The sequence below is a fragment of the Aulostomus chinensis genome, chromosome 13 (genome assembly GCF_037954235.1).
Source record: "Aulostomus chinensis isolate RoL2024-O1b breed Wild chromosome 13, RoL_Achi_v1.0, whole genome shotgun sequence".
NCBI lineage: Eukaryota > Metazoa > Chordata > Actinopteri > Syngnathiformes > Aulostomidae > Aulostomus > Aulostomus chinensis.
The window spans coordinates 188,204-202,560 of record NC_141332.1 but is presented as its reverse complement, the minus strand read 5'-3'; positions in this window follow the sequence as shown (position 1 = coordinate 202,560).

Sequence of the window (14,357 nt, the reverse complement as noted above, 5' to 3'; positions counted from 1 at the left end):
AGTTCCATCAAAGCCATTAGTGAATAAACAATGAACATGACACTACATTGTTTCATGTATTTTATGCTCTCTGGTTATACAAATTCATCCAAAACAGACTACAATGCCCCCTTGATGTTGCCGTTCAGGAGGGAGTAATTTTCAATTCAACTTCATTTATATAGCCCTTCATCATCGGAGAAATTATCTCAGTTTTTTTTGTTACTGCAGAATGGAGGACATTTCTTTCATGTTACTTAAAAACTGTTTACTGGTGTTGAAATATATATTTCAAAAGTTATCAGACAGAGAATGCAAGTCAAATTGAGACAGTGGACTTGTACAAGTACCTGGGCGTTCACCTAAATGACAAACTGGACTGGTCCACTAACACTGATGTCCTGTACAGGAGGGGCCAGAGTCGACTCCACCTGTTGAGACTGAGGTCCTTCAGAGTCTGCAGGACTCTGCTGAAAACTTTTTATGACTCTGTTGTTGCATCCGCCATCTTCTATGCAGTAGCCTGCTGGGGGGGCGGATGCACCGACAGAGACAGGAACTGGATCGACAAACTGGTGCGGACATCTAGCTCCCTGCTGGGATGTCCCCTAGAGTCTGTGGTTTGTGGTGGGTGAGAGGAGGATGTTAGTAAAGCTGACACCCATCATGGACAACCCCCATCACCCTCTGCATGAGACTGTGGGTGCACTGAGCAGTTCCTTCAGTCAGAGACTGAAACATCCTCGCTGCAGGAAGGAGTGGCTTTGCAGGTCATTCATCCCAACAGCAGTGAGACTCTACAACACTTCATGATGCTGAGAGTCACTCGGACACTTTTACCTCATCCATCACCTCCCCCCACTGTAGTCACTTACCCACGCACATGTAGTACATATGCATATATGCATATACACATCTACAGCTGACACACACACATTTATTTATTTATTTAAATACCTCCAACCCTCCACCCATAATTGCAAACCGTGTATATTTTGGTGTCTTGTATATAGTGTTTTGTACATATGTAACTTAATATTTAATCGATAAATCAATATTTTTGACAAACACTACTCCGTATGTGTTTGCCCTGCGATGCTCTGGTGACCTGTCCAGGGTGTACCCCACCTCACGCCCAAAAGCCGCTGGGATAGGCTCCAGCCCCCCCCCCCCCCCCCCCAGACCCTTAACTGGATAAGCGGAAAAAAATGGATGGATGCATGGTTGTTTTTCTGCATTCAGTTTTACTCAACATAATAATGTAATGTAGCAGCTGACATATGATCCTACAAGGACCAATAAAGCAGGATTAGAATATGGTAAAACAAAACAGCACAATCGGAAAAAAAACGAAAAACAACTGAAGAAATGTGCTGAAGAAACATGGTATGGGAGCCAAAGGGAGTGTCAGTTCAGACTGGCTGATGCACAGTCATTGTTTTCAATGACAACTCACTCATGTCAGGAGTCTTGGTCTGTCTGACAATTTTTCATATTTGTTTCACCTTGTCAGATAATTATATAATAATAATTCATGTAAATTATTCTACAAAGTGTTCCAAACATGATGAAGTGCTGCAACATTATGAGTTAGCTGTAGACTAAAATTAATTTAAGTTTCTGATGTCACACTGTGAAAAACCATGAAAAGAGTCCAACCAGCAAGCCAAACTTCAGTAAAAGATAACACAATGTGCAATTAGGGCAATTAGGGCTGTAATAATGTAATGTTAAGGATACATTTGTCCCAGCATGATTGTTATGATTGAATACACAATCTGTGTCTCAGTGTATAATGTGAATGTGCTCTTGTTCCACAAATAAAAAATGAACACTTGTGACACAGATTTTAAGCAAATACAAAGTGGATTTGCAAAGACAAAAACTAATTTCCTAAACGAGAAGCAAGCCAAGAATGCATCAATACATAAAATGCATCAATGAACATCCATCCCATCTACGAAGGCATAAAAAATACTTGTAATCTCCCTAACATTCTAATAAAGGACAAGGTTGTACACAATAAAGAAAAGAAAAAAATCGTATTTAAAACAACATAAGACAAGGGATTTATATTTATTCATTCACTGCAATTACATTTAGCACTGTTAACTGACAAATCAATCATTGTGAGAGTATTAGAATAATGAGATTAAGATAAGGAAGACAATTGTTTTTAATGAAAGACAACATACTCTTTGTTGCTCAGACCTCAGCAGAAAATACCTAATTTCATATTATTACAGAGCAATATCCCATAAATAATCTCCGAATATGAGAGTAGGAATCACAAGTTTTAACACTGGTGGCGATGAACTAGTACTTGATTCAGCTGACTTCCAGAGAGACTATGGAACTAAAAAGAGAAGGTTCAGGGACACTTTCAAGTTGTAGTGATGGGATTGAGGTCACCGAGACACATCAGAGCAGAATACATCTTCTGAGAGAAGAGTGGGAGTCAAATTTACGGTTTCAAATGCTTAAATGTCCATTTGCTCAGCAGAGCATAACTGAAAGTTCTAGTGTGTGTGTGTGTGTGTGTGTGTGTGTGTGTGTGTGTGTGTGTGTGTGTGGTCTACCCCCTGCCCCAGCTCACACAGATCATATAAAACACCCAGCAGACAGGACTAAGGGGTGTTGACAGAGAAAAGAGCCCTGCTGAAACACTGATTAAAGTCAGACTCTCCACTTTCTCTGAATTTTAATACACATCGTTTTTTTCTTTTCATTGTCTTTCTCATGTCTTTCTCTGTTATGTTCTCTCAATTAAACTCCTCAGAGACCACAAAGACCACAAAATAAAAAATGGGTGATCACAACACACACAAAAATGCAGGGAAATGCAGCTGCTCTTATTTTAGCAATGAGTCTCCTAAATACTCCAGCTGCTTTTCAATTAGTGTGTGTGTGTGTGTGTGTGTGTGTGTGTGTGTGTGTGTGTGTGTGTGTGTGTGTGTGTGTGTGTGTGTGTAATAAGAAATATTTGAAGGTCCAGTCAGACCCAGGGTCAGAGCAGCTGATTAATAGACACTCACAAAGCCGGGGTCAGTGTTTTGACAGAGTGAGTAGTACCGCTACAATCCCATCACAATCACAGTGTAATTACTTTGCATTATAGCAGCTTTACCTGTAATTCCACCACAGTATGTAATTAACTTGAAAAGTCTCTCAATTTAGAACATCTTTTCTATGTATTACAGCTGCTTTTACTTCATCATATTGGAATTATGACATTACGCTTTGCATTTACAACCCGAATAGAACTCGATGAGCCTGACTAAGTTCTGCTAAGTACTACTACCCTGCAAAAGCATTCATTATCGATTAATTCATGTTAACATGTTATGTAATAACAATTACACTTTATGTAATAATTGATCATGCCGTTCCAGGATTGTTGTGCCACGAGGGGAGCTGTTTGAAAAGGGCACTCGAGCTTATAAATTATTTTACAAAAATAATTCATCACAGCCTTTTCAGATATGATGGGATTTTTTTGTCTTGTGTAAATATAGTCTTCATTTTGAGGGTGTTTATCTCTCAAAAATGAAATTCATTTGTTAAACAGGGAAGGTTTAGCTACTATAGGACCTTGAAACCATTTGCTGCATGCTACTACCAAAAGGAATTGATGTGGGGTTCCTTCATTTACACAGCACATTTTAGATTGTTTTGAAGGGCACATTTAATTTTAAAAGCTCAATTTCATGTACATAAGTTTACATTAGTTGCTGTAATGTATGTACTGTAAAAAAAAACAAAACTAGCTAATGTTGGTCTAAATTAAGTTTTTTAATTGATCTGACTCAAAATGAGAGTATTTTGTTTTCAATTTACAGAACTGTGTTTCTTCAACAAGCAACCCCCTATGGTTGGTCTAAATAGAATTTCCTTGTCCATACAAGACTATATGCGTTAAAATTAAAGTGCCTTCATCTTGTTGGTCAAATCACGTCTGCCCATGCTCAAGTTACTTGAACTGGTTTAACAGCTCAGCAGTGCGCACAGACTTCACTTTTGCGCCTTCGTCACAAAGACTTTAACATCCCTGGGATATTTTCCTGAAGATTCTTCTGAGCTGGTAAGTACGTTTTCATAAAACAATTTCCAGTAGTAATTTATTGTCTCTACTGAAATGAAGGGTTGTTGAAATTGTGACTGTTTTTGATGAGGAATAAGAGAGCGTAGACAGGTCATTGGAGTACATGAGGCTAAAGTTTTCACGAGGCCCTGACCTGATGTCAGAGGTGGTGTGAAGAGCATTATAAAGCAACAAGGGCATCCAAACTCTAAATACTGTCAAAGACATCCTTTCAAAGAACAATATTGAAATAAATGATTCTGTTTTGCAAGAAATATCAAGTGCTATAGCTCAGAACAATCCACTCCTTTCAACAACATCAAAAAAAGGTTCCCCGTCTACTGATCTCAGACTTAATCTATACTTTAAGGAACACTTCACTGTTATAGAAACTACAGAATATCTGTATAACAGAACACATAAAAAGTCATTTGTCTTTGTTTCGGTCTGTAAAGTCCTTGAGACTTTACTGAGCAGAGAAGTTTTTTTTTTGGACCAAATTGTATCTAATCAAGAAATTTCTGGACACAAAGTCATTTCAAGATGGCAGTTACTACAAGGCAAATAAGTTACTGAGACAACAAAACATCAGTATCAGTTTGGCATTATATATTGATGATTTTGAAGTTTGTAACCCCCCTGGGCACCTCTACAAACTTAATAAGATAACTGCAGTGTATTGGGTTCTTCTCAATTTACCACCCACGCTCCGATCCAGCCTCACTTTGGTTCAGCTTGCTCTTTTGGGCAAAAGTGTGGATGTAAAAGAATACGGTTATGAAAAATTTCTTGAACCATTGATTTAAGGGGTCTAGAGGAAGAGGGAATTTTTGTTGAAGTTCTTGATCAACAGATTAAGGGCACAGTTTCTTGTGTGTGTACAGATAACCTTGCAGCACAAAGTCTTGCAGGCTTTTTTGAGATGTAATGCTTACAATTGCTTTCGGTCTGTTTGATACAGTAAGTCGTCATCAGATTAAAACTACTGCAGTAAATGATTTTGAGTTGAGGGATACTGATCAACATAACACTGTTTTGGAAGAGCTAAGACAGAGGGACAACCTTTGAAGCATTTGTGGTGTAAAAAGTGATTGTGTACTCAGAAAACATCTAAGCTATTTTCACCCAATAACTGGATTTCCCCCAGACATCCTGCACGACCTCTTTGAAGGGATCATCCCTTTGGAGCTATCATTGTGTTTAAAACATCTCATCTCAAAGGGTTACTTTACTTTTGATGATTTAAATGAGAGCATAAAATCATTTCCTTGCAAATTTTCTGACAAGGTAAAAAACCACAAAAAATTCCAAAAGGAAGCTTTAAAAAAGGGACTATTGGGGGTAATGGACATGAAAATTGGACACTGCTTCGTTTACTTCCTTTCATAATTGGAACAAAGATACCAGAGCCAGAGCCTGCATGGGAGATTTTAATGGACTTGAAGGAAATTGTTTAAATTTCAGTTTCAAATAGACTCTCCGAGGACACACTGGGTTACTTGAGCTGTAAAGTACTGGATCATCACAAGCTGCTCACCAGCCCCTTTCCAGATTTCAAGTTGAGACCAAAGCACCACCTCATTGACCACTACCCTCACCTCATTTGCGTCTTTGAGCATTTAGTGGAATTGTGGACAATAAGGTTCGAAGCCAAACATAGTTTCTTTAAAAAGATGGTTCATGACACCCACAATTGGAGGACTGTGCTACTCACTCTTTCAAAAAAAGACCAGCAAATGATGGCATTACATTTAGACCGTGAAAATATCTTCAAGCAAAAACTGGAGCTATCAGTGAAGTGTGAAGTACAAAAGAAGTATCCACACCTTGATAGCGTGTCTCCTGCTGACTCAGTGCACCTGCATGGGACAAAGGACATGATTTTACCTGCTGGCGAGTGTGGCAACCTCCCAGAATTTCACAAAATGTTAACAATTCTTGTTAAGGCAGAGAAAGTGACTTTCATTTGTAAAAGACTTTCTTCATGGTACTATGAACATTTCTGGTATTATGAGCTGGTTGAGCCCCGGTGTGCCAAAATAATACTCTTGGATCCAGATATGCTTACAGATTACCACCCTCTGTCAGCATACACAGTTGGCGGAAAGTTGCTGGTGACCACCAGGACATTCATTCTAAAGTATATCAAGATGGTGTGACATCTTGTGCCACCTGCTTTTAATAAAGAACCATAAAATAAGAATGCAATTTTGTTGCATTTTTAGGTATAAGAATTGAAAACAAGTTTTTAGATTGTCTGGATAAATGTGGTTGAAAAGTTGATAAATATGCTTACATAGTCATAGTTTTCCGATCATGTTCTAATATGTTCTCCTTCCTTTTTTCCAGACTCTGTTACTTCGCATGGTTCTCTCTTCTAAAAAAGCCCGGCGACTGCAGCTTAGTCATTTTCCAGAGTCTGTTGCTGCTCTCACTGATGTGATAAAAGAGAGACTTGAGTTTCAAGAAGATTTCTCTCTCCAGTTTGAGGATCCAGAATTTGGAAATTCCTTGTGCAACTTAAAGACATTGTCCGAATTACCAGCTGAACGTGCAGTCCTTCATATCCTGTGGCAATGTGATGTATCCTCCCCCAACCATTCAAGCTGTTCATCATCCTCAGCAGAAACAATCAGTGTTCTCTCTGACATGTTCAGCCCCAGCTGTACTGACTCCATTCAGTTAAACATGAGGCACGCTACAAAATGGCCCTCCCCACTCCCTATTCCAAAGTTCTCGTATGACGTTGAATTAAAATTACGCATGGGTAATGACATTTAGGAGAAGACAAAAAAGGGCCTAGACGTAACAAGAGACATTAAAATGGAAATATTTGATAAAATTGCAGAGGCAATTTTTCGAAATCAAAAGTTACCCTGAGCGAGATGAACTTGAATCAGTTGCCTCTGCACTGGTTCACAAGTGTCCATGCCTCAAGGAACCAGGCAATGTCTTTGGCAATGAAGGATGGACCACAAGTATCCGGTTCAAGCGTGGGAATTACAAAATAGTGCCAGGCAGGCTGTAACGAAGTCGATGTTAACAGCAAAAGAAAAAGGGGAGGCACTGATAATCCATTCACCTTGAAAAAAACCCAGACATGGAGAGGTGAATCATGTTCCAGATCATCCGCAAAACCATGATAGTTCTTCTCTTGAGGAGGAAAGGGTGCTTCTTGTTGAAGAAATTAAGAAGAAGAGGAAAGACACAACATTGATCCGAAGCAAGATGGACCTCACATTTTCCCTGAGATGTCAAGAAGTAGTAGTGGGGCAGCCCATGGTATCAGAGGTCCTGGAGAGATGGCCTGCACTGTTTACATCCAAGCAGGTAAGACTGCCCCCTTTTCATTTGCAAATGTCTGATATTAGTGCTTAGTCCAGCATATATAAAATGTTGTGAAAACTCATTTTGACCATGTATAATGTACTGTGCATTGATATACTTTAAAAATGTGTATACATGCTGCCCCCTATATGGCTGCAAACAAGGCTGAGGGTAAAACCATAGATACAAGTGTCATGTTAGAGGTTATTGGTCTTGTCATAATGGAGTTCCAGTGTAATAAAGTACATGGTTTGGGCAGGGATCCTTTTTCTGAGTAATATGACTTGGACCTAGTGAGGACTATCTTTGAGAAAAATATTTTGCTGAAATTGAAATTGAGCTGTTTTTGATTTTTGAAGATATCAGAGGAGTTTCATTGGATCACTAGCCAAAATCTCTTGGAGACCTACCTAGTATATGTTGAGGAAGTCAGTCTGAGCAACGGTGAGGAGCTAAGGGATGCAACTGTGCCAGCAGACCATAACATGGCAGCTCTTGGTGACATAAGCTCGGTCTGACTAATGCAAATTTCGAGTGAGTTTTTGTTTAATAAACAGGTGAGATACAAGTACGTATCTAACAAGGTGAATTGTCCTAATATTTCAGGGTTCCTTCTAAGGATTTTTTTGTGTGCTGTATCCTTATTTGAAGATTTGGATTTACTGTGTAAATGTATCACTGAAACACTGATCAAAATTCTTTCCTTTTTAACAAGGAACTATTAAGACCTTGAACATCACATTTTATCGCAGCACAGCAACACTGAGGGGACTCCCACTCTATGTCCAGGATGACTCAACCTCCTTTTTTCCTGAAATGTTCAGTAAGTAGCAGCTATATGCAACATATTATAGTTGAATATAAAGGGATACGTTTAAGTTGGATTCTGTGGGGGTATATAATCTCAAGGATATCATTTTCATTGTTGTTGGAAGCCAAAATTGAATCTGAACTTAAATCTCAATTGAAGGTACAGAATGCACATTTTATTTTACATGGTTCCCACAGCTTAGGGCGAGTTCAATTCAAGACTTTTTAAAGATTTTTTTTTTTTTTAATGCCATTTGAAATTAAATTTAAGACCAACTTCATAATGAACACAAATGGAAAAATAACACCATCATAGGGTTCGGGACAATTTTGCCCAAATGTTAATTTGAACATGAAATATGACCTTTTGATCAAATGAAAACGTTTTTTTTTAAAAACATTAATACTTTAGTTCAAGACATGGAGACAATACATACATGTAAAAGAAAACATCATAAATCCTCAACTGGAAGATAACAATTCCAAATGACTTACTGTATAACTAACTGTAGCCTAAGCATCATATACATGCTTGCAAAAAAAAGCTGGAAAAAACACTCTACTGCTGAGGTAAAACTGTTGGCCTTTTGTGATATGCAGCAGTATGAGCAGTGGCATTGAATCTTTCACTGATATGGCATTGCTTTTTTCAGTTCCTCCTCCACCTCTGCCAATTCTGCCATTTTTTCTTTGTGGCACTTTCTCAGTGTGTTAGATTTTGTGATTAGCTGTGCCATCAGGCTACCAGCCTGTCCTTCTGCTTGTGTAGCAAGCTGATCGGCATCGTCGAGCAGAACTTTTGCCACCTCAGACAGACATTTTTTCTTCGTCTTAAGTTCCTTGATGCACTCTGCAGCTGCCCTTTGGTTCTGTGTTGCAATTTCATTCATTTTCTTTTGCTTTTCCTCATCTAGGTACATCATGTACCTTGACCTAGCTGATGCAGCTAAGGACAGGAGCTCCTTAGTGATGGGGACCTTGAGGACACCCCCACAAACTGTGACATAGTCACAGATCAGTTGCTGGCTGACCATTGTTTGTTTCTTCATGCATATTGCAAGTTTCAACCTCTTTGTTTATAGAAAAGCCTCTCTCTACTGTCGCCTGGCCATGCGATAGGAGAAGAAGTTTCTTACAAAACTCTCATAGCTCAGGGTAGCATTTGCTCTGGAAAGCCTGATGGAGGAGGACATCCACCCTTGTCTCAGTGGGTCGGTAGGAGTGGAAGGTGTCATTTCTAGCCTCAACGGATAAGAAGTCACAAAACTGCTGTGTAATCACGTCACCTGCAAGACACAGTACAAAAGCACAGGCAAAATTCAATAAAAAATGCAAACACTTTATTTTACTTTGCCACGCTAAATACTATAAGAATCAGGCAAATTAATATGTGCTTTCTGGATACCTAACACTTCTTTAGATGCTATTTACATCACTCAGTTTCTTTTTCATTGAGAGACAGATAACGTAGTGAATGCAGAAAGAAAACTTGAACTGCTCTATTCTCCAGCTGAGACGCCTCCTGACAATTGTTTATCATGCAGAAACCTCTGGACGAGATTCCTCATCTTGTCCTGGCACCATTTTGGATCAAAGAACATCTGTCTAGGGTCCAAACAGGTCAGCTGCCTCAGTGGGATATTTTAAGGGGCTCTTGTTTTGCACTTTCTGCAGGATGGTTGACATCACCTTGATGCAGTCCCTCTTAATCGGAATCAAAGTTGAATAGTGTTGCATAGACTTCTTCTTTACGGCAGTGTTTGTAGTCTTTGGGAAGGGGAGAAGCTACTGAATCGATCGACACCTACCATTCCAAGAACTACAAATCCCAGCTACGTAAAACTTCGAGCGTAAAACCTGCGCAAACTATGCGCTCTCGCCGTCTTTTACACGCAGCACCCCACAGACGAAGGCAGACCGCTGAACAAAAGCCAAAAGCTCCAATAGTTAGTATTAGACAACTAAAATTAAAATTTATTGTAATTTGGAGCCAGTTTTCATCAGAGGTAGAAAATAATCCCTTTGGCACAATTTTGCACAATTTGAAAACTGAGTTCTCGCCTGGGTGTATCCTTACAAAATCCTTGATGTAGGCTTCACTGTTAGCCCAAATTCTATCAAATTGGTAAATTTGTGGTCAAGGAGTGGATGAAGCTAATCAGTGGTGTCTGGGTGTATGAAATCATTGCTGGCAAAGTGTTTTCCTCTGTCAAAAAAATATTTTGGCGAGAGTAAAAAAACGTAATTTTTCCTCTGGTTTATTCCAATTTACTCAGGCTTAATGACGGATACAACACTTATGACACTTGGAACACATTCTGTGAAGTCCCTAGATGTCCAAGGACACAAAGAACATGCATATAACCTTTCATAAAGTGTAGTAATTACACATTTACTATGGGTATGTCTTTTTAGGCGTTTTTTCCTGAAAATATGCTGTGAGTGGAAGAGGTTAAGAACCCTTCCCCTGCTGCTCTGTCTTTGATCTGTGCAAGAGTGGAGAGCAGAGGAGGATGAACAGAATTTTACTGTGTAAAAGCTGCATAAGTCGGCATGTGTTGGTCAAAAGTGTCACATAATACCATATTTTTGTAGGGATTTTTGTCAGGAATGCAGTGGTATGTTTTGTAAAGGTGTGGGATGTATGGTGTAGACGTGAGAAGCGTTTGTTTGACAGTATGTGCCCTGAGAGGACACGGTCTCCCCATAGACTTCCATTGTAAGCGTGAAACGTGTCTCCCCCACTTTGACGGCTTGTAAAATGGAAACCAAGCAATTCATATAAAAACCTTTAGCAAGTATTAATCAGCACAGTTGGGAGAGTAATGTGTGAAAGTTTGGAAGCGATAGCATTAATGGCCTAGGAGGAGATAGATTTTGTTCAGGGAGTAAAAAAAGTCCTCATTTTGACAGTTTTGTCCAATTTGTGGACATTCTGTTGTAGATAGGTGAGGGGTTGGAGTTTATGAATTTTGCGTCCAACTGTGGTCCAACTGTCCATGTTTGTGGGACATTCGTGAAAGGAGTTATAGTGCTCCAAATTATAAAAAATGATATTTTAGTTGTGTGGCTCCTATAGACAAATTTATACATACATCCACTTAAAATAGAGTGCAGGAAACACAAGGCAGTTGTAATAAAGATGTTTCTGTGGCAGTTCCCAAAGAGGTAGAAAATGTTTCAACACTGTATTTAGTTCATTAATGTACTTCTTTAATGTTAGTAGTGGTACCGGGATCTCCTGCTCATGCATCCCAGGTAGAATCAATGACTTAGCTGCAAGTCACCTTATTTGACCTCTTGAACATCTGGAAGTAGTAAAAGGTGTTTTACAGAGGGGTCCCACAAATCTCCAAAGCACCAGGACTAGTTGGTGCCGTTGCGACTCCAGGAAGGAACTTATAAATACTGGAGACAACACAGATAGACATTCCAAGATATAAGACAACAGAAAAACACTTACTATCAGCAGTGAAGCACAGACCAGACTGTTTAAGAGTGGACACAGGTGAAAAGGTCACAACAGGGAATAGCAGGAGTGTAGCTCATGCTAGCATCACTCCCTCAAGCTTATTAAGTCAGAACAGAGTCCACAAGAATTTCTATGGTGGGATGAGGCCGTGAAAGATAAGAGCATGGCCTAAATGGGAAAGAGGTTTTAATCTTCACAGCTGCAACAACAAGGTCACGATGGAACAGAAGGGACTGGCACGAGGTCAGACAGAAGATCCTGCAACAGACACGAAGATCAAAAATACACACTTGCACGCAGACGCGATCACATAAGCACCTCCCTGTAACACATAAAACTGGAGAAGATAGTTAGATCGTTGGACTTCTTGCCCCAACGCCAGGGACGACGCATCTGCGTATGCTGACTCCAGCATAGGGGAAGACGATCTCCAGAGCTCTGTGTTCTTTCCTGTTAATCTGAATAAATTCTTTTGAACCAACTGGAAGGTGTCCTCTCTGGATTTGGAACAGCGCAATACATATATTCTGTGGGTCCTTCTGATTGATTAATGATGACTTGTTGAAAAATTCCTACACTCCCTAGGTGGTGCTATAGACATTTGTGGTGTTTTTCTTTTTGATTAGTGAATGTTTAGCCAGACCGAACAAGTGTGCCAAATTTCAGCGAATTTCATGCATGTTCAGGGGGTGAAATTAGATTATGCATTTATGCGCATAATGCACATATTGCGTGCGCTCATTCACAGCTAGAACAGTCTAGTACCAGGTTTTGAATGGGTGTGTATGTGAAAACCGGCTCCGGGGCGTCTGGCTGAGCTGCCTCATGGGGGGGGGGGGGGGGGGGGGGGGGCTGGGACACTGATTAGTGTGTGTTTTTAGTGCTGCTAATGTGTTGCTCTGCCGAGCAAACATAATAGGGTCTTCGCTGTCTTCGCCTACAATTCTACAATTCTACAATTTCATTTAGCAGACGCTTTTGTGCAAAGCGACGTACAACACAAGCAAGAATTCAGACTTAAGGAAAAACCCATAGTAAGCGCAAAAGTGCTTCAGTTGTGATTTGGTCACAGGTATTGCCATCTAGTGGCAGAAGAAGTGTCACCCCCCCCTCCCTTTTATTTTTTTTTGACTAACATACAACATCACACAACACAGTTAGTGCTACATAATCACTAAGTGCTGGGTCTTGGTCCCTCTGACTTATTCTACCCCTCAGGACAAAGAGGAGAAGAGTATGTACGTCAATAACAACTGGTGTACCAACACAGTGACTGTCGACACTCATTGCTGCCCAAATCTGGAGTTTATGACTGTTAAATGCAGGCCGTTCTACCTCCCCAGAGAGTTTACTGTTGTCATGACGACTGTTGTTTACATCCCACCGGAAGCCAATGCTAAGGTGGCTATTGGACAGTTGCATGGCAGCATCAGCAGCCAAATGAGCAAATATCCCGACGCTGTGTTCATCGTTGCAGGGGACTTTAACCATGCAGACTTAAAAGCTGCCCTCTCCAAATTCCATCAGCATGTGAAATGTGCTACTAGGGGAGATAACACACTGGACAAGGTCTACACTAACATCAAGCTTGGCTACAGGGCAATACAACAACCGCACCTGGGCAAGTCTGACCATATGTCCCTGCTTTTAATTCCCGCATATGCCCCCCTCAGGAAAACCGCTCCCACCATCATAAAAACTGTAAAAACCTGGCCTGATGATGCCTCACTTCAGCTGCAGGACTGCTTTAATAGGACAAACTGGGATGTTTTCGAACATCACGACCTGGATGTGTTCACTGACAGTGTTCTGTGTTACATCAAGAACTGCACAGACAATGTCACAGTGGACAAACGCATTCGGGTCTATCCCAACCAGAAGCCCTGGATGACTCGGGAGGTCTGGCGGTTGCTGAGAGTGAGGAACACCGCTTTTAGGTCTGGTGACAGGGCTCAGTACAACATAGCCTGAACGAACCTGACAAGAGGCATCAGAGAGGCCAAGTTCAACTACAGGAGGAAGATAGAGGACCAGCTGGACAGCAATAACAGCAGGCAGGTGTGGCAGGGAGTCCAACATCTCACCAACTTCAGGACAACCATCGGAGCTGTCGAAGGTGATGCCTCGCTAGCAGAGGAGTTAAACAACTTCTATGCCCGTTTCGAGGCAGAGCCACCAGAGGCAGCCACGTCACACCCTTCGGTCCACAACAGCTTCACCTTCACAGTCGGGGAACATGAGGTGAGGCGCATGTTGCGGGCCATCAACACAAGGAAGGCAGCGGGTCCCAACGGCGTCACAGGGCGTGTTCTGAAGGACTGCGCGGACCAGCTGGCGGGGGTCCTCACCAGGATCTTCAACCAGTCCCTTGCCCAGTCTGCTGTCCCATCTTGTCTCAAATCCTCCACTATAGTCCCCCTTCCCAAAAAACGCTACATCTCCAGTCTAAATGACTACCGACCTGTCGCTCTTACCCCAGTGGTAATGAAGTGTTTTGAGAAGCTAGTCCGGGGGCGCATCACATCACTCCTGCCCCGAGGCTTTGACCCCCACCAGTTTGCCTACTGGGCAAACAGGTCCACAGAGGACGCCGTAGCCACAGCTCTCCATGCTGCACTTTCCCACCTCGAGCAGCCAGAGAGCTATGTGAGGATGCTCTTTGTGGATTTTAGCTCTGCTTTTAATACC